At 41.9% G+C, this 20378-nt stretch overlaps 1 protein-coding gene across 1 annotated transcript in view; it reads right to left on the bottom strand.

Moving 5' to 3' along the window:
* hs6st3b (heparan sulfate 6-O-sulfotransferase 3b) overlaps nucleotides 1-20378 on the bottom strand; it is a 105854-nt gene that overhangs the window by 68118 nt on the left and 17358 nt on the right. The window lies entirely within an intron of this gene.

Genomic DNA, 20378 nt, shown 5'->3' with positions numbered 1-20378 from the left:
TCATGTTAAACACTATTATTGCACATATAGTCCATGAACTTATTATGTGACTTGTTAAGCACATTTTTACTCCTGAACCTATTTAGGCTTGTCATAACTAAGGGGTTGAATACTTATTGACTCAACACATTTCAGCTTTTCCTTAATATGTAAAAATGTCTAAAAACATCATTCCCCTTTATGGGGTATTGTGTGTAGTCCAGTGACAACAAATCTCAATTTAATCAATTTTAAATTCAGGCTGTAACACAACAAAATGTGGAAAAAGTCAAGGGTTATGAATACTGAAGGCACTGTACATGTTGAAGAGACTAGAAGGGATGTCCATGAAATGCCATGGAGATTGAGTAGAAAACATTCTGAATTACATTTGTAGAAGTGTTTCTCCATGTGCATAATAAAATAGCACTGTCAAAAGCCTCTGCAAGGTCCCTGTCACTGTCTCCACATATCTGTCGATCACTGTCCACATCCGTGAGCATCACACCCCAGGCACCTGCCAGGTCCTGGAATAGGGGTCTCTGAAGCTCGTATCCGGCACAGTGATGGGCACAGCGGTGGGGTCCGAGGCACATTTAAATGCAGTGTGGTGCTGTGCCCTGTAGGCTGGCACCGTGACATCATAGGGCTGAACCAATCCCCTGGCAGTAGAGCTGAGGCGGTATGGTGGGCCCGGCCCTGCACTGGAGAGGAGATTAGGCAGTGTGAAGGTGACTCTGTACCTGTACTCACAACGTGCCAGGTTGCTATACCACTAAATCCATGTTAGAAAGACTCACGGCACAGGCAGCACCAGCCCTAGCCCAGTTACCGGCAAGCCTCCCCTCGCCGGCTCTGCAGCATAACTTACCTGTCAGCAGCTTGCCCCAAATAAGGACAGATGACCTTTCTCCAGGTTGTTATGATAAATCAGCCCCAGCGCAGGCTTTCCCTGGCAGAAACCTTTCGTCACACCTTACACGTATCAATTGAAAAATAATAGAGCAAAGTATCTGAGCTGGCGTTTTCCCTGTCGCTGTTTGATCTGTCAGTCTGTCACCTAAATAAAGAAGCAGGAACAACATGCTGCTGAGAGGAAAGTCTATCCCTGGCTGTGGACAGTGAAATCCACCAAGCTTGCCTTATCTTTAAGACTGTGTTAGACAGACACCTACACTCTTAGAAAAAAGGGTTCCAAAAGGGTTCTTCGGCTGTCCCCATAGGAGAACCATTTTCGGTTTCAGGTAGAACCTTTTTGGGTTCCATGTAGAACCCTTTGTGGAAATGGTTCTACATGGAGCCCAACAGATTTCTACCTGGACCCAAAAGGGTTGTACCTGGAACCAAGAATGGTTCTTCTAAAATTTCTCCTATGGGGACAGCCGAAGAACTCTTTCAGGTTGTAGACAGCAAAAACCCTTACATGAGATATTGAGTATGACTGCTATGTAACACAATAACATACAATAACAACATTGACTCTACATGACTCACAAACAGTACGTACACTGCAACCTATGTAAAGAATAATCCTAAAGAGATGGAGAAATCGTATGAAAGACAGCAATGGTAGATAGCGCCATTAACTCCCCAAGTACCATGATTATCTGCATGGTTTTCACATAATATTTTATATTATTCTATGTACTGTAACATCATATATATGTTTCTGTTGAGGTAAACACTATCTAAACTGCCATAGTTTATTGATATTTACATATGCTTGCACTTTCAAGCTTGAGACAATAACACTTTTAATGGGAGACACAAACACTTAAAGGAGTTTTATTAAGCAAAGACCCAGATCTGCAAGAAGGCAGAAAAAATAAGCTTGGCTACAACATTCCAGCTGTTTAAGGCTGTTTTCTCTGAATCATCAGAGCAATTTGTTGTGAGAAACTGCTGATCGGGCTATTTTAATTAGTGTTCAATTAAGAATTTATGACCGCGATCTTAAAGTTGTATCGCCGGTACCAATGACTTTTGTTTTTTATGAGCATGGCCTTATTTCTATTACAGCATATTGGATGACTGTCAATCATATTCCATTCAGACAGCTAAATATAACATCGATAGGTTTAGGCTATTACATGTTACTAGAATATTTCCTACACAATACCCATCATGAGGTTGCTACAACCTAGCCTACAAATGAACGTTTATAACGTAGCTGCACAGGTCGAGAGACGAATCAATGTTCTGCATTGTTGGGAAAGTAAGCATTTCACGGTAAAGTCTATACCTGCTGTATTCGGTGCATGTGATAAATACAATTTTATTTTATTTGGCAGACAGTGACACAATCAATGCCGCCTTGCACACTCTTGCCTGCATCTAGCTGATCTGGGGTGTAATCCTTAGTTCAAACAGTTGCAAAATGAGAGTTTCTATAGGACAAATTCAGGTACTGTAGGTCCTTCCCCATTTCGTTACGTTTGCTTCCGTCTAAGAAACGTTTTGCAACAGAATCAGTGGAATGAATACACCCCTGATCACCGGCACACACAGTTCACTTTCATAGCGGCCACATACAGCATCACTTTGCTCGTTGTATATTTCCTTTTCCCATCTACATGCTCTCCTCCTCTCACCTTTTCCCTTCGCTTCTGGACTTCAGTGCACAACACAACTGTGACCAGGTGCAAAAACTTCTCAGAGCCAAACCTTCATACCATAAACGCTAACCGCTACACAGCCTACATCATTGTCGCGTTAGTAAACCCACAATCCAATCCGTGTACAAACACCCGCACAATACAGTGTACAGCAAGCAGTTTAGCAGTTACACTGGCAGGTCCTGGTGGCAATACATTTATAAACCGAATGCTTACCCTGATTTTGAAGAGTTGCAGTATCGGATAGCCTGCTAGTTAACGTAAATAGCATTCCTCTATGTTTGAGTTAAGTTGTTGAGTAGGTTAATTTAGCTGCATTAGCTGAAGTGAAAGGTAAAATAAGAAGAAGAAAACAATAGATTGAAATATAGCTAGCTCTCTCTATCTCTCTCTGCTGCTTCTCTTGCATTTTTTAAGAAAATAATTTGCTCAAAACTTGTCTTTCTCTCACGCATTGAGTCAACCACTCACCACACTTTATGCACTGCAGTGTTAGCTAGCTGTAGCTTATGCTTTCAGTACTAGATTAACTCTCTGATCCTTTGATTGAGGGATAAGATGTTAGTTCATACTGCAAGAGCTCTGATAGGTTGGAGGATGTCCTCCAGAAGTCATCATAATTACTGTGTAAGCAAAGACAGTACAGTATGAAGATAGGCAGAAACTGCTTCTCCAATATAAATCCCTGATCACACTTGTAGGCGATGCCATGGAGACTTTGGCTAGCTAAGCTCATGCGTAGAAAAAAAGTCATCGGGTCTAATGGTCTACTCACACCAAACTGCGCATGTGCAGGGGCCAACAATTCAAAGGTACTCCTTCAATATAAAGTTGTTTTGATGAAAATGAAAACGTGTCAGTTTGTCACTTTCACGAGGTTGGATTAGTAATGTTAAACTACTTAAGATATTAACCAGGTTTCCATCCAACCTTTTTATGTGAGTAAAGTACGTCAGTTAAAAAAATGTCTTGACAGGCCTGATGGAAACAAAACATTTGTCTGTAAACTTTCCAAATGTCGACAAAACAAATTACGCTAGACAAAGTGGGATCTTTTTCTGTCTCTAAAATGAATTATGCGAGAAACGTTGGTTGAAACACTTATGCGGAAATAATAATATAATAACCATTATATGATATGTTGTGTGTTATAACCACTATGACTCTTTGGGAAACCATACAGTTTATTAGGCTACAGATAAAATAAGTTACGGTGAACTTCACTGCGTGGTGAAAGTGCAATGTGATGAGCTTGATGCTCCTTTCCAATAAACATCAAGGGTCATGTTCTGGTGACATGATGGTTGATGCGTGGCTGCTGTTTGACAAATCCAAATAATCTTTCTCTGATGTCATAATAATCTCTTCGTGTATGTAGGCTATACCGACACTGTATCTGCAGCTGTTGGCTAGAGCGCATGTGCCAATACCAGACTATACCAGACACTCGCTATATAACTGCTATAACTGCATGTTTGTTTGTGAGAAAACCATCAGTAGAGTTGAACATGGGATGGAAACCGATTTAACTTGTATTTTTTATTAGGTACATGGGAATTTAACTATAAAAGGTATTTTTAAGTGCACTATGTCGTCATGCACAGCCTTTTATCCACAACAAGTACATTTGATGGGAAAATACGCATATTGTTTTATGCAGATTTTTTAATATTCGCATAAAAATCTGTCGCCAATTGGAACGGAAACCTAGCTACTGGCTTGAATCTAGGTTGTGCCTTTAGATTTCAAGAAACTGAACACCTAATTTTTCATTTCTCTCATTGACTTCTCAAATGCCGGCCTGGTCTGCTTGGTCTGTTTTGCAAGCATTCCCCAAAGTCTCACGATGTTTCCCCTCTGGGTTTAGAAACTCTGTGGTGTAAGTCTATGGAATGGGTTGAGAACCACGAGCCTCCTAGGTTTTGTATTGAAGTCAATGTACCCAAAGGAGGACGGAAAATAGCTGTCCTCCAGCTTCACCATGGTGCTACCCTAGAGGGTGCTGTTGAAGCTACTGTAGACCTTCATTGCAAACAGTGTTTTAATCAATTATTTTGTGACGTGAATATATTTAGTGTACTTGTATCTAAAAAGACTAACTTTTTTAATGTTTCACATTTTTTTTATTTTATTTTATTAATTGAGTACGATGTGTCCTTTCCTCTTCTGAGGAGCTTTGCACTTGCCGGTACAGTTAGTGTACATTTAGCTGGCCGTTTACAGAAGCAAAAAGTCCTTTCCTCAATTGGAAGGAATGTGTACCAAAGTTAATTGCGCCTCTGATAATAGGAGTGTTGATCTCAGCCACCATGCGTACAGGCAGTCCTCTGGGGGACATGCGGTGCACCATGTCTCTGAGACACTCCACTATGTGTGATGGGACTCACTTCCATCACATTGATGACTGTATTTAACTGGTTCTCAATGTGTCACACCCTGATCTGTTTCACATGTCTTTGTGATTGTCTCCACCCCCCTCCAGATGTCGCCCATCTTCCCCAATATCCCCTGTGTATTTATACCTGTGTTCTCTGTTTTGTGTTTTGTGTCTCAGCTCCTGCTTTTTCCAGTGTCTCTTTTTCTCGCCCTCCTGGTTTTGACACTTGCCTGTCCTGACTCTGAGCCCACCTGTCTGACCACTCTACCTGCCCCTGACCCTGAGCCTGCCTGCCGACCTGTACCTTTGCCCCACCTCTGGATTATTGACCTCTGCCGACGCTGACCCTGAGCCTGCTTGCCGTCCGGTACTGTTGCCCCACCTCTGGTTTTCTGACCCCTGCCTGCCTTGACCTGTCTATTGCTTGCCCTTGTTGGATTAAACCATTGTTAATTCAACGTTGTCTGCATCTGGGTCTTACCTTCATACCTGATAGTACGAACTGGCCAAGACTGACCCAGCAGACCCGGGCCAGCTGCGCAACGCCATCTCTTCCCAAAGAGCCTCCATTGGTAGGCGTGAGAAATTGCTTCGTGGTCTTATGGAGGGGGTCCAAACGTTGGCTGAGCTCAATGACCGGGCGTTGGACACGCTACTGGAGCAATTGGTAACCCCACCGCCCCTCAGTAACTCGGCCGCCCCACTGGCCACTCCACCTTCCCGGAAGCCCCATTAACCTCCCCTGGAACGCTTTAATGGAGAGCCGAGCACCTGTCAGGCGTTTTTAGCTCACTGCGCTCTCATTTTCAAGCTTCAGCCCTCGGATCGCTTTAAGATAGCCTACCTCATCACGCTGATGTCTGGGAGGGCCCTCACTTGGGCTACCGCCGTATGGGAACGACAGCCGGCCATGTGCATGAGTCTGGAGGGGTTCGTGGGAGAGGTGAGGAAGGTTTTTGATGCCCGGAAGCTAATCCAGCTCCGGCAGGAAGCCCGCAGAGTGGCCGACTATGTGGTGGATTTCTGCACGTTGGCAGCGGAGAGTGCGTGGAACCAGGAAGCACTGTTCGACATGTTCCTGCACAGCGTCTCAGAAGAGGTTAAGTACGAGCTTGCTGCTCGGGAGTTACCCACAGATCTTGACTCCCTCATCGCTTTGACCTTCCGCAGTGATGGGCGATTGCGGGAATGACGGATGGAGAGGACAATCAATTTCGCTCCCACGTCCAGGGATTCCACCTTGCCTCCGAGTCATCCTGGAAGTCTCCAACGGTCCCATTGCCGAGAGCATCGAGGGTTCCACCGAGGTTTCCCGACTTTCCACGAGAGTCACCGAAGACCGCCGAGACACTGTTTCCCGAGTTATGCAACTAGGCAGAGCTGGGCTGTCGCCAGCAGAATGGCAACACAGGATTAACACAAGGAGATGTCTGAATTGTGGGACTTTTCAGCATTTTGTGTCCTCTTGCCCGGTAAAAGACCAGGCTCATCGGTAGGAGCGAGTACTCTGGTGGGCCAAATGGAGTACTTTTCTGCTTCCCTTACTCGCACCCTGTTGAAGACCACTTCCAGTTATAAGCGACAAGCAGATTGCCCGTGTCTCACAGCCCCTTGTCTTCTGTTTCCAGGCCCACCCCTCCTCCCCGTGTCATCGATGGCCATCCAGCGTACACAGTGAGACGCCTCCTGAGTGTTCAAGCACAGGGCAGGGTTTCCAGTACCTGGTTGATTGGGAGGGTTATGGCCCGGAGGAGAGGTGCTGGGTCCCCGCTAGAGACATCCTGGACGCAGCCCACATAGCCGACTTCCACCACCTGCACCTCGGTCAACCAGGTATGCGCCCAGGTAGGACGCCAAGTGGGGCCCCTAGAGGGGAGGGTACTGTCACACCCTGATCTGTTTCACATGTCTTTGTGATTGTCTCCACCCCCCTCCAGGTGTCGCCCATCTTCTACATTATCCCCTGTGTATTTATGCCCGTGTTCTCTGTTTGTCTGTTGCTAGTCATCTTGTTTGTCAAGTCAACCAGCGTTTTGTGTCTCAGCTCCTGCTTTTTCCAGTCTCTTTCTCGCCCTCCTGGTTTTGACACTTGCCTGTCCTGACTCTGAGCCCACCTGTCGGACCACTCTGCCTACCCTAACCCTGAGCCTGCCTGCCATCCGGTACCATTGTCCAACCTCTGGTTTACTGACCCCTGCCTGCCCTGACCTGTCTCTTGCCTGCCCCCGTTGGATTATTAAACCATTGTTAATTCGACGTTGTCTGCATCTGGGTCTCACCTTCATACCTGATATAATGTGCTGCCACGTTCTCGTTCTCCGTCCTTTCCCTGAAGCAGGCCGTCTAGCATGATCTCCTTTTGATCGCAAATACAATGAAGGTGGAGGGACAGAGGACGTGGCAGGACATTGAGAATCAGTTAAATACAGTCATCAATGTCATGGAAGGGAGTCACAGCACACATAGTGGAGTGTCTCAGAGACATGGTGCACTGCATGTCCCCCAGAGGACTGCCTGCATGGTGGCTGAGCTCAACATTCCTATTATCAGAGGCACAATTAACTTTGGCACACATTCCTTCTATATAATGTTCAGAGACAGCAACTAAATAAAAATAAAAAGGCCCCTACTAGCATCCAGTAGAATGCAATGAGCTCTCAATTAGAGGATGTTACAGAGATGTGCTGTTCAAATCATATAGAAAGACTGAAATGCAACAATGTATTTGGTGCATGGACCAAAGCTTTACACCCAGAATTATCTGACAACTACAGTGGAACCCGGGAGACCTGAACACTCACCAAAGAGGAGAGGTTCTGGCCAGCCACTGGTCCAGTCCAGGAGTCCCCCTTTAATCAGAGGAGAAGAGCTGAATCAACTATTGGAGATTCATATTTGCCGGACCAGCAAGAATTTGACAGCAGCAGCAGTGTCAGATCAGGGTAGCTGTGTGCCTGCCTGGCTGGCTGTTCTGGCAAGCTGCACTCCTTTCATTACCCAGAGTGGCTTTTAGAGACACACTATGAGCCCCGTATCGAAATGTTTCAGATGAAATAGCATCAAATATGCAGAATGGTCTCAAACATGCAGGGATTTTCATTTTCCCAAATGCAAATAGTGCTGGTCCAGAGCCTGTAATCTTAAATCAGTACTTCCTGCTATTTAATCAAAGCGCACTACACAATAAAAAAAACATGAAGGCAACTTGGTCCCCCATTTTGATGTGTTACGAACCAAGCTAAATGTTTCTGCATAAATCTGGAACTATAATCTTCTTTCTGCTGAAAAGACTTCAGTGTTTACACTAATCTTCCTCAAAGTAACTAGAGATTTAAAATGTCTTTCTATTTTGTGGGGGGAGTAGATCAGCTTTAAAGGGGCAATCAGCAGTTGATACATCAATTTTTGGACATGAATGATATGTATGCATTGATTCTTGAAGAAAATAACTTAAATATGCCTCATGAGCTTATTTCAACTGTCGTATCTTATCAGAACCCAAATGTAAGTTTGTTTGACTCCAATGTTTGTCAAAAAAGTAAATGTAAAACAACAATATATAGCCTCAAAACATGGTTAAATCTATAATGTATATCACGGATAGTCAGTCCACGCATCCATAGTTCTGCCTATGAATTTGAGGGTGCTACATTTCTCCAGCCCCATCCTTCAGCTTTTAACCAAAACAAAAGGCGGTGAGCATGCTTTGTTATTATTTCTATTGCCGATTGTCGCTTTACTATTGCAGATAGGTTTTGGGTTCTGTCAATTTCATTGTTTGCATAATTTCTAATCCGTTTTTCTCTAAATGTTTCTCTCTTTTTCACTATTGCTGTAATATTTGATCAGCCGTTTATGGAGGATGACATTGAAATTCTGTATGAACATCTCTGTATGGCTTCATTTAAAGAGGAGGATACTTTAAACAGGGATCCATTATTAATCCACCAAAAATGTGCGGTTTGGAACTCAAAATGGATTCAATTGAGTCAATACATGTTAGAATCACCTTTGGCAGCGATTAAAGCTGTGAGTCTTTCTGTGAAAGTCTCTAAGAGCTTTGCACACCTAGATTGCGCAGAATTTGCACATTATTCTTTTGAAAATTGTTCAAGCTCTGTCAAGTTGGTTGTTGATCATTGTTAGACAGCCATTTTCCAGTCTTGCCATAGATTTTCAAGCCGATTTAAGTCAAAAGTGTAAACCACACCATTTAGGAACATTCAATGCCATCATGGTCAGCAACTCCAGTGTATATTTGACCTTGTGTTTTAAGTTATTGTCCTGCTGAAAGGTGAATTTGTCTCCCAGTATTTCCTCTAGGATTTTGCCTGTGCTTAGGTCTATTCCGTTTCTTTTTATCCTAAAAAACTCCCTAGCCCTTGCCGATGACAAGCATACTCATAACATAACGCTTTGTATTCAGGACATGAAGTTAATTTCATTTTTTGCATTTTTACTTTAGTGTCTTGTTGCAAACAGGATGCATGTTTTGCTATATTTTTTTTCTGTACAGGCTTCCTTCTTTTCACTCTGTCATTTTGGTTAATATTGTGGAGTAACTACAATGTTGTTGATCCACCCCCAGTTTTCTCCTGTCACAGTCATTAAACTCTGTAACTGTTTTGGCCTTCCTCTCCGGCAACTGACTCGACCTAGGGGCCTAACAGCTCGACCTAGGGGCCTAACAGATAATTATATGTGTGGGGTACAGAAATTAGGAAGTTATTCAAAAATCATGTTAAACACTATTAATGCACACAGAATGAGTCCATGCAACTTATTATGTGACTTGTTAAGCATATATTTACTCCTGAACTTATGTAGACTTGCCATAACAAACGGGTTGAATACTTATTGACTCAAGACATTTCAGCTGTTCAACATTTTCAAAAAACATAATTAGTTAAGTGATTCCAAAATCAAATGCTTCTAACCGAAAGAGTCACCTTACCTTGATACTTAAAACCTAAATCGATACTGTCACTGACATGGTTCTTCAATAATTATACATAACACCTGTTGGATGAGCATTTTGTTACGCTGTGATATTTTCACACATCATCATCTGATCTTGGAAGGAATTTTCAGAAAGACAGTCAAGTAATGAACAGCTGTTGTGTTGGCGCATGTGATGCGACAAAAGCCCAAGTGCTGGAAAAAAGGTATTCGCGAGGAATGTCCATAATATTTTTTTTTTGTCTCATTCGTGAAGACAGTTGTGCCTGGATCTACATTGGATCTAAAATCCCTAGAGAATTGATGTTGATCATCTGTTGCTGTCTGCTTGATTTACTGCAGGGTCTTGTTAGATTTAACAAATATAGCATCAAGGTAATGAGTTCATGTTTTCATATGTTTTGGGGCCTCAAATTGGACACTGTGTCCACTACTGTTTGCAATTGGGAAGGATAGAATATTGCACACCACCAAAAGATAGTCCTATTAATTATTCTGGATATAATGACAGCAAATTACATAGCCCAATGGGCCTAGTCACAATATGATCTGGTAATGAAATGACATGACAAATACATTTTGTTTTCAATGTTACACCTGCAATTTGAAACAATACAAGGGCCTTGAAGTCGCCTACTTGAATTTGAAGGTCAGAAGGTGAAGTACTGCAATACCTTGAAAATTTGATATTTCCTCAATTTGGTGCTTGAACATTTATTGTAATTATTGTAGCCAATCTAAGTGCACATGTGGAACTGCATGAAAGTCCTTTTTATTTTTGTTTCAAAACATTTTGAAATCTTGATCCCAATGTCACACATTGGCCCCCTTATTTATAGAAAGACCAAAATACATTTGCACAATGACCACTTGCTGTCTTTCAAATAGATTGTTACAGTTGTTGGTTAGCCAGCTAGCTAGTGATTTTAAGCTATATTAGCATAGACATGACATCAGTCAAAACAACAAGCCATGGTATCAATAACAAGATAGAACGAGCTGAAACAAGCCACCTACGATTCTCCACATGGCAGATTCTTGTCATTGTTGCTAGTGATCTGACTGTTCAGAATCATAACAATGCACGCCTCCGTGCGCATCATTTTCGTGACGTTGTCAGTCAACCCTCTATCTGCAAAAAGGCAAAGAGCCCACTCTTAAACATAGGATGGGCCTCTCTTAGTAGCCTAATGGAAAACCAGTTTGGATTAATGAGGCGGTAGGTAGCCTAGTGGTTAGAGCATTATGCCAGTAACTGAAAGGTTGCTAGAAAGAATCCCTGCGCTGCCAAGGTAAAAATCTGTTGTTCTGCCCGTGAACAAGGCAGATTCCTAGGCTGTCATTGTAAATAAGAGTTTGTTCTAGATTTGCCTAGATAAATCATTTAAAAAATATATCATTTTGGTATGATGGAGGCTAGAGAGGTTTAATAAATATTCTTATGGCTGCAATCCCGTTAACGGGATGATATGACAACAGCCAGTGAAAGTGCAGGGCGCCAAATTCAAACAGAAATCTCATAATTAAAATTCCTCAAACATACATGTATCTTATACCATTTTAAAGGTCATCTTGTTGTTAATCCCACCAAAGTGTCCGATTTCAAATAGGCTTTTCAGCGAAAGTACCACAAACGATTATGTTAGGTCACCACCAACTCACAGAAAAATTCAGCCATTTTTCCAGCCAAAGAGAGGAGTCACAAAAAGCACAAAGAGATAAAATTAATCACTAACCTTTGATGATCTTCATCAGATGACACTCATAGGACTTCATGTTACACAATACATATATGTCTTGTTCGATTAAGTTCATATTTATATCCAAAAACCTCAGTTTACAGACTCCATGTTCAGAAATGCCTCCAAAATATCCAGAGAAATTGCAGAGAGCCACGTCAAATAACAGAAATACTCATCATAAACTTTGATGAAAGATACATGTTTTACATACAATTAAAGATATATTTGTTCTTAATGCAACCGCTGTGTCAGATTTCAAAAAGTTTTACGGCAAAACACAATATTCAATCATCTGAAAACAGCATTCAGCCACAAAAGCAAGCCATACAGTTACCCGCCAAATTGTGCAGTCAACAAAACACATAAAAAGCATTATAAATCTTCACTTACCTTTGCTGATCTTCATCGGAATGCACTCCCAGGACTCCCACTTCCACAAGAAATGTTCGTTTTGGTTCGATAATGTCCATAAAGTCCAAATAGCTATTTTTGTTAGCGTGTTTGGTAAACAAATCCAACGTCAGGAAGCGCGTTCACTAAAAGCTGACGAAATGTCCAAAAGTTCCGTAACAGTCCATAGAAACATGTCAAACGATGTTTTGAATCAATCTTCAGAATGTTTTTAACATACATCTTGAATAACGTTCCAACCGGAGAATTACATTGACTTCAGATGAGCGATGGAACAGAGCTCCCTCTCATGTGAACGCGCATGGTGAAAGCATGGTCAGGTCATGGCAGACCTGACTAATTCCCCTCTCATTTGGCCCCCCTTCACAGTAGAGGCATCAGACAAGGTTCTACAGACTGTTGACATCAGCAAACTCATCCATATCTCGCTGTGATTTCAATAGGATCTTGGTTGAAAATCGACCAGCCTCAGAATTTCCACTTCCTGTTTGGATTTTTCTCTCTCGGCGTTTTGCCTGCCATATGAGTTCTGTTATACTCACAGACATAATTCAAACAGTTTTAGAAACTTCAGAGTGTTTTCTATCCAATACTACTAATAATATGCATATATTAGCAACTATGACTGAGGAGCAGGCCATTTACTCTGGGCACCTTTCATCCAAGCTACTCAATACTGCCCCTGCAGCCATAAGAAGTTAAAGCCTAAATAATTCATTTAGTTTTAAACCTCCAAACTAGGCTTGGGCGATAGCCAGATTGTCATACCGAACTTGTGCCATACAGGGTTTTTCGATAATACCGGCACTGAACACAAGGGGTGCTATCCTAATCCGAAGGTTAGCAATGATAACAAGTACATGATAAAATCCCATTGAGACTGCTAACTAAATGCTAACGAGTGCATTACACACATTTTCTGCTGTTACCAAGCAAAACTTTTGGAAGAAGCTAACCATGTAGCTAGATAGCTAACATTTATTACATTTTAAACAGTTAACTTAATATTTATAAGATATCTAGCTGGCAAACATTTAGTTGTGAATTCCATACTGTAACTAGATCCCCTAGATCACCTGGTTGCACAACAGGGAGTGACTCACAAGGCTACATTCTCTTATCATTGTGTGCTTGTAATCGAACAACGTGACCTATACGTTTCATAATGAAAAATTATGTGAAAGGTGAAATGAAGAAGACAATCTTCTTTATCTCTTAACATATTGCACAAGTTGACTGCAGGTATTTACTTAAAAAGTAGCTATCCATATTCACATTTATAAAAACAAACGTTAAAGAAATAGTTTCAACGGTATTGACGGTATTGAAAAACCATCCCGTGGCTATTTCCAAATGCCCCGGTATACGGTATATACGGTATACAGTCCAAACCTATTCCAAACTCATGTTCATTATATGCATATGCCTGTTTAACTTTCTGGTTTGCCATTTTGTCACGCCCTGACCTTAGTTCCTTTTTTATGTCTCTATTTTGGTTTGGTCAGGGCGTGAGTTGGGGTGGGCATTCTATGTTTTTTCTATTTCTAAGTAAAAATAAGTATCATAACAAAAAAAGTCTGAAATCACAAATGCTCATATTCCTGCCATCTTTCTGAGCGATACAAAATTAATCTGTACAGGCGCAGGCTGGTTGAAAGGCCCTGTGTATGTGTTAAAGACCCTCTTTGGTATGGTTCCCAATCAGAAGCAGCTGTCTATCATTGTCTCTGAGAATAATACTTAGGTAGCCTGTTCCCACCTGTGTTTGTGGGTAGTTGTTTTCTGTTTTGTGTGTCTGCACCAGCCAGAACTGTTTTGGTCGTTATCTTTGTTATTTCAGTGTTCATTTAATAAATATGGACACGTACCACGCTGCACCTTGGTCCTCTCCTTCCAACAGCCGTTACACATTTTTTCTTGCAGGATTTCAAAAAGGATTCTCCTGGAGTTGGTAAAGCATTTAATAAATATGTAAATTGCAATATCACTAGAGAATAAATCAGGGTCATTTTCCCATAGATGACAGGTGTTTCCCTCTCCATGGGTTCAAGATCCTATCTATTTTGCTAAGTTTTCTATCAAAGTTAATAAGTGCAAGATTGCTCAACTTTTCCGGCATTTGTACTGTACACCAAGCACATTAACTTCACCATCCGCCCATTTAAATCGGGAGACCACATGGCAATTTAAAGTTTGCATCATTTAGAGACGCAATTACTAATATAGTACATTTATCATAGTTGGGTTTTAATCTGGAGAAATTATCCAGGTCCTCAATTTAATCAAGGTTTAAGATTGAGGACTCAAGAGAACTTCAATCACCGACATACATTGATACTCTAATCCATACATTGTTTGCCCCTTAATGTTATCATTATATCAGATTTTTATAACTAACAGTTCAATGTCCATAACAAATAAGTATGTTGACAGAGGGAAACCTTGTTTTACGCCTCTTATCAATTAAGTTCTCAGAGAAACCGTTATGAGAGATTCTCCAAAGTTGAAAGAATCCAGGCACTTATAAACTGATTCTAGATATACTGTATCGAAGGCTTTCTCAGTTTGCCATTTATATACAAGTAATTAAAACATGATAGTATTGGATCTTTCAGTAGTTCATAAAGAATGTGATTTATCCCTATTGGAATGCCATCGAGGCCAGGGGTTTTCCCCATCTGAATGGAATCAATTGCCAAGGAACTTGACAAGAGAACGTTTGTTTTAAATATTTTACATTCACAATGTCCTTTGGTGAGATAAGGATTTCTCCATTGTTAGTAACAAATATTTAGAGGTTATTTTTGGCCATGTTTCTATATTGAAGGTTTAGCATCCAATTTGCTCTGTTTTTTTTAGATAAATAAAACCTAATATTTTCTGAATAAGTTCCTCAAACTCCTGTATTGTGTCTAGATTATCAAATTATTCAGTACTTCTGTACTACATTTATCAACACAATTGATGTGTAATGTTAGATTTTTTAGAGTTGACCGATAGCGTTTTGTTTTTGGGATGAACATTTTATTGAATGGCCTCTAAAGGCACATTTAAAGGCATCCCTGATGTGCGCTGAACCTGTGCGCTGAACCTGTATTTGTGAGGACAGATGCTTGGAGATGAGAAGCAAGTACAAGGAGTGAACATTTAATTAATAAACAGACATGAAACAAGACAGGACAGTGTCTGGACATGAAAAACATAACGACATTACTGCTGACCGGGGGAACAAACTGAGGAACAGAACAATATAGAGGGGGAAATCAACAAAGTGAAGGAGTCCAGGTGAGTCCAATATTGCGCTGATGCGCGTAATTATGGTAACAGGTGTGCATAAAGATGGGCCGCCTGGCGCCCTCAAGCGCCGGGGGGGGGAGCATGAGCAGGTGTGACAGAACCACCCCCTCTAGGGGCGTCACCCGGCATCCCACCTGAGGGAGGCATGGGAGCCCGACGAGCAGGCTGGGGCATGACGTGGGATGGGATCCTGACAATCCGGCTGAGGTGTGGGAGCCTGACTAGCCGGCTGAGGCATAGAAGCCTGACGAACTGGCTGAGGCGTGACGTGACGTGGGGTGGGATCCTGCTGAGCCAACCGAGGCAAGGAAACCTCTCAAGCCAGCTAAGGCGTGGAAGCCCGACAAGACAGCTGAGGCACCCCCGGTTCCTCCGGCAGCAACCCCAGACCAAACGTCACCAGCCAAAACAAAAAACAAAAAACTCCCTGATGCTTCAAATTGTGGTGTCAGAATTCTGTGAGGACAGACGCTAGGAGAAGAGAAGCAAGTACAGGAAGTGAACATGTAATTAATAAACAGACACAAAACAAGACAGTACAGAGTCTGGACATGAAAAACATAACGACATTAGTGCTGACACAGGGAACAAACTGAGGAACAGACAGAAATAGCGGGGGAAATCAACAAAGTGAAGGATTCCAGGTGAGTCCAATATTGCGTTGATGCACGTAACGTGACAGGCGTGCGTAATGATGGGCCGCCCGGCACCCTCGAGCGCCAGAGAGGGGGAGCGGGAGCAGGTGTGACAGTATTGTGCAAGAAAAAAGTCTGTTATGAATTCCTTTGTTTTTTTAAATAAAGTAATGTCAGTCAATAAACCCTGGTTAAATTTCCAATATCCCCATCCTCGTGGAAAGTCTTACATAGTTAAATGGGAAGATATAAGTTGATGGTCTGATCGAATTCGATCCTCAATCAATACTTCTTTCACTTAGAAAAGTATACAAGAAAATAATCAATCCGACTATCTAGATTAAGCCTCGTCCAAGTATATTTGACGAGATCCTTGTTTTTAAGCCATCTAAATATCAGTCAATTACAAAGTGCCTATACTATTCGCAATCTCTTTGAGCGCCAGAGGGTGACAGTTGGTTGTATGATTGCCTTTATGGTCTATTGACGTAAGTAAAACTGTGTTGTAGTCCCCTACAATTATAATATAGTTATTTGTATATTGGAAAGTAATTTAATTATTATAAACATTTTCAAAGAAGTTCAGATCTTCATAATTCGGTCCAAATAGATTAACGAGCCATATCTGTTTATCATCAAGCAGTATATTAAATGCAATCCATCTTCCTTGAGGATCTATTTTAATGGATTACACCTCAAGATCTAGATTGTTTTTTAATAGAATCACAACACCTTTCGAATTCCTTAGCCCATGACAGAATTAGATTTGACCATCCCACTCTTTTTCCCAAGCCACTTCGTCAGAGTATATTGAATGAGTTTCCTGTAAAAAATAAATAATGGTAGTCCTTCTCCTTTAGCCATGTAAAAACTGCCCTCTTTTTCCTATTTATTATCAGCCAAACCATTGGAATTATAGCTAACTTTCCTCAATTCACCAATTACCATGATGGGTTGTATTTGAGAAATGTACTACTATCCTGGCCATTATTTTGAGATACTTATCCATACTTACCAGTACCACCAGAACCTTTGCCTGTCTGTTATCCACGTAGCTGTACCATGATACCCTGCTAAACATACTGTAGCTCCAACTGGCTCTGAGTACACCTCCAGTTGTCCTCCAATTTCCCTCAAACTTTCCCCCATCCCAAGTAGGGTTGTCATCCCTGTCACTGGCACTCCACCCCCGTACACATGGATCCTAGGGCCTTTAAGAGGTTGGGACCGATCCCTTCAAAAGAGCAAAAAGTGCCACTTACAGAACAAAACCAGGTTAGCAGTGATTAGAGTTTCTAACCCCTTTACCTGTTAGGTTCTGAAGTATTGAATATTTGCTAGTTTGACGCTGTCACGTTCGTCGTATTGAGGAGACCAAGGCGCAGCGTGATATGAATACATTCTTCTTTTAATAACGGAAGAACACTGAAGAAAGTAACAAAAACGACCGTGACGCTAACTAGAACGAGTGCTGACATGCAACTCCACATAGACAACTACCCACAAAACCTAAATGGAAAATGGCAACCTAAATAGGATCCCCAATCAGAGACAACGATAAACAGCTGCCTCTGATTGGGAACCAATTCAGGCCACCATAAACCTACATTACCTAGACATACAAAATCCCCATAGATAAACAAAAACCCTAGACAAGACAAAAACACACATACCCACCCTCGTCACACCTTGACCTGACCAAAATAATACAGAAAATATAGAAAACTAAGGTCAGGGCGTGACAGACGCGCTACACATCTTCCTTACAGAGATAAACATCAGAATCATAAAACAGGCATATTTAAGGCCCATAAAAACATTACTCAAAAACAAATCAGCATAACTCCCAGAGCCCCGTTTCCACAAGCACCACACATATCAGAAGAGTCGATATGATTGCATGTGATCCTGAGCACACTGTGACTACTTGACTATATCATCTCTAAACGTGTTTTAAAATTGCAGCACCGATAATATATCTAATCTTCAATCATATTTAAAACCTTGACTCCCTTTAATTTGCTTTGTAAAGACAGTGAATAAGTACTTGACTGATGCTGTAACACCCCCTGTCTAGGTAACACTTAATTATCGAACCGATGACAGCTTGAATTAATGGCACATGAAAAGCAATCCTCACACCCTGAGAGGACTGGCACCACAAGGGCACACTCCACACATAATAAACATCCCATAATCGGGAACGCTCGCCTCGCAGGCCTGCTGATGCGGCCAAGGTTGTAAATCTGTAAAACTTTACTTCTACAGGTTCATCTGTACTCCCTAGGCACCTGTCCTACAGCCTGCTGCTGCTGCATGTGTTGGGTCAGACCCTTGTTGGGGCCTTTTCAGTTGCTGTTGTTTCACTGAGCAGGAGATCCCTGAGAGAATAAGTCCTTCAGTGAGATAACTAGATCCAGTACTGTATGTCTTATGAACGGAACGTATCCATTTGGACCATTGGGAACTCCTAGATCCACAAATGTACTTATTTATTTACATAAGGCTTCCTATTTACTACTCAAACATTACTAACCCACCTGTATGTTAATAGCCGAACTAGGTTTTCTTGCCTTTGATTATGTACATGAGAGATGACAGTACATTTGGGTTATGCCTACCTCACTGACAGAGCATTGGTGACACGCTGGCCGACTGCTGTGGTTTGGGCATGTGATGAAGTTATGGAACAGCACTGTATTAGTTCAAAAACACACCACACTGTATCACCACAATTGGTCTTTCTGGGTCATCCTGACAGTCCATGCCCACCCACATGCCCACATGCAGGGAGATATCTGACTGGCTAAAGCCCAGGCACCAGGGGACAGGTGGAACAGGCAGACATGGCTGGGTGATCTGAGCGGTAAGTGGTAAGGGGCATGCAGTAATTGCAGCTCTCTCTGCGTAGGCTGTAATGAATAAAATATGATGTGGGGTATTATTCAGCCAGGAGCTGGGCAGTAGCGTGTCATCGCTGTGCCATGTGAGTAATAACGGGGCCATTACGGCTGCTGCAGGTTGCTCATTACTCTGATTGTCTTGGAAATGAAGAGGTTGTGAATCTATTATATTCCAAATTGTTTGAGGGGAATGCGGGAGCAGCTATTACCGTGCTGTACGCACACACACACACACACACACACACACACACACACACACACACACACACACACACACACACACACACACACACACACACACACACACACACACACACACACACACACACACACACACACACACACACACGTGCACACATCCTCCTGGGCTTAAGACTAGAATCAAAGTATCTGGTGATGGGGTGCCCCTATTTTGAGCTACCGTAAAGGTAAAACAAATAAAAAACTCCTGCTGTTAGGCTCTTTTGAACTTCTAGACTGGTGTTCATAAGACAAAAACAGTGGGTTAATTCATGAAGTTTTTAGAATTCATCCACAACTGCTTCATCAGCATCTGCATAGTTAGGACTTAATCGTTAAGCTTTGAAATGTAAATGAGAATGGATGATGAGAAGCACTGCAGCTAATATTAAAGGTACTAATACTTTCAATAATTCAACCTTAAGCAGATTTAAGGTGGGAATATAGAAATATGCTGAGAAATGGCAAGTTAATCCACTCCTTTTTCCACAGCTATGCCAGTGATTTGTTAAATGTCAAGACAACTGCTAAACAGAGGGGGTTTCACAGGTAAGATACTTTGTATTCATTTTGGTAAATCAATGAGACAGTAATTTTAGGCTTATTACTTTGCATGGCATAGTAATCTGGCTGAGCGGAACTTTGATTTGCCGTTTCACCAAATTTGCAGGGACGTTGTCAATAATTAAAGCAAGGACAGAGAGCCTGCTGGGTAAATCAGCAGTAGGAAAATCAACAGTCAGCCCTCTCTCTCTCTCTCTCTCTGGTTAGCAACTAAGGTGACTTGAGCACCCTGCGCTCACACACTCTCAGCTCTCAGGGATGGTGTGTGAAAATCACACCATGCTCCATTCCAGTTGAACAGAGAGCAATATGACCCTGTTCTGAGAGTGATAATGTAATGATGTTGGGTCTCTTTATGTTCATGAAATATATGATTCTGGGCTTTTTTTGGTGCATAAAAGGCTTCGGTTGGGTTTCTTTCGATTCATTATTAAGGAAGCAGAGTTGTGTTATTGTTGAGGCTCCGGGCCATATGTTTGGTACCTTTAATCTTCTCCGATCAGATGAGCTGCCCTAGTAATGATGACGAAGTGGAGCAGAAGGTGCATTCTGTGTCTAATAGAGAGGAGCCTGACTCCTGCAGAATGTGATCAGATGACAGAGGACAACAGAGGGGAGACATGAACCCTGCCTACAGTGTTTCAATACTGTGGAAA

This window comes from Salvelinus fontinalis, chromosome 23 (genome assembly GCF_029448725.1).
Source record: "Salvelinus fontinalis isolate EN_2023a chromosome 23, ASM2944872v1, whole genome shotgun sequence".
Taxonomy (NCBI): Eukaryota; Metazoa; Chordata; class Actinopteri; order Salmoniformes; family Salmonidae; genus Salvelinus; species Salvelinus fontinalis.
This window is presented reverse-complemented; position numbering and strand designations above follow the sequence as displayed.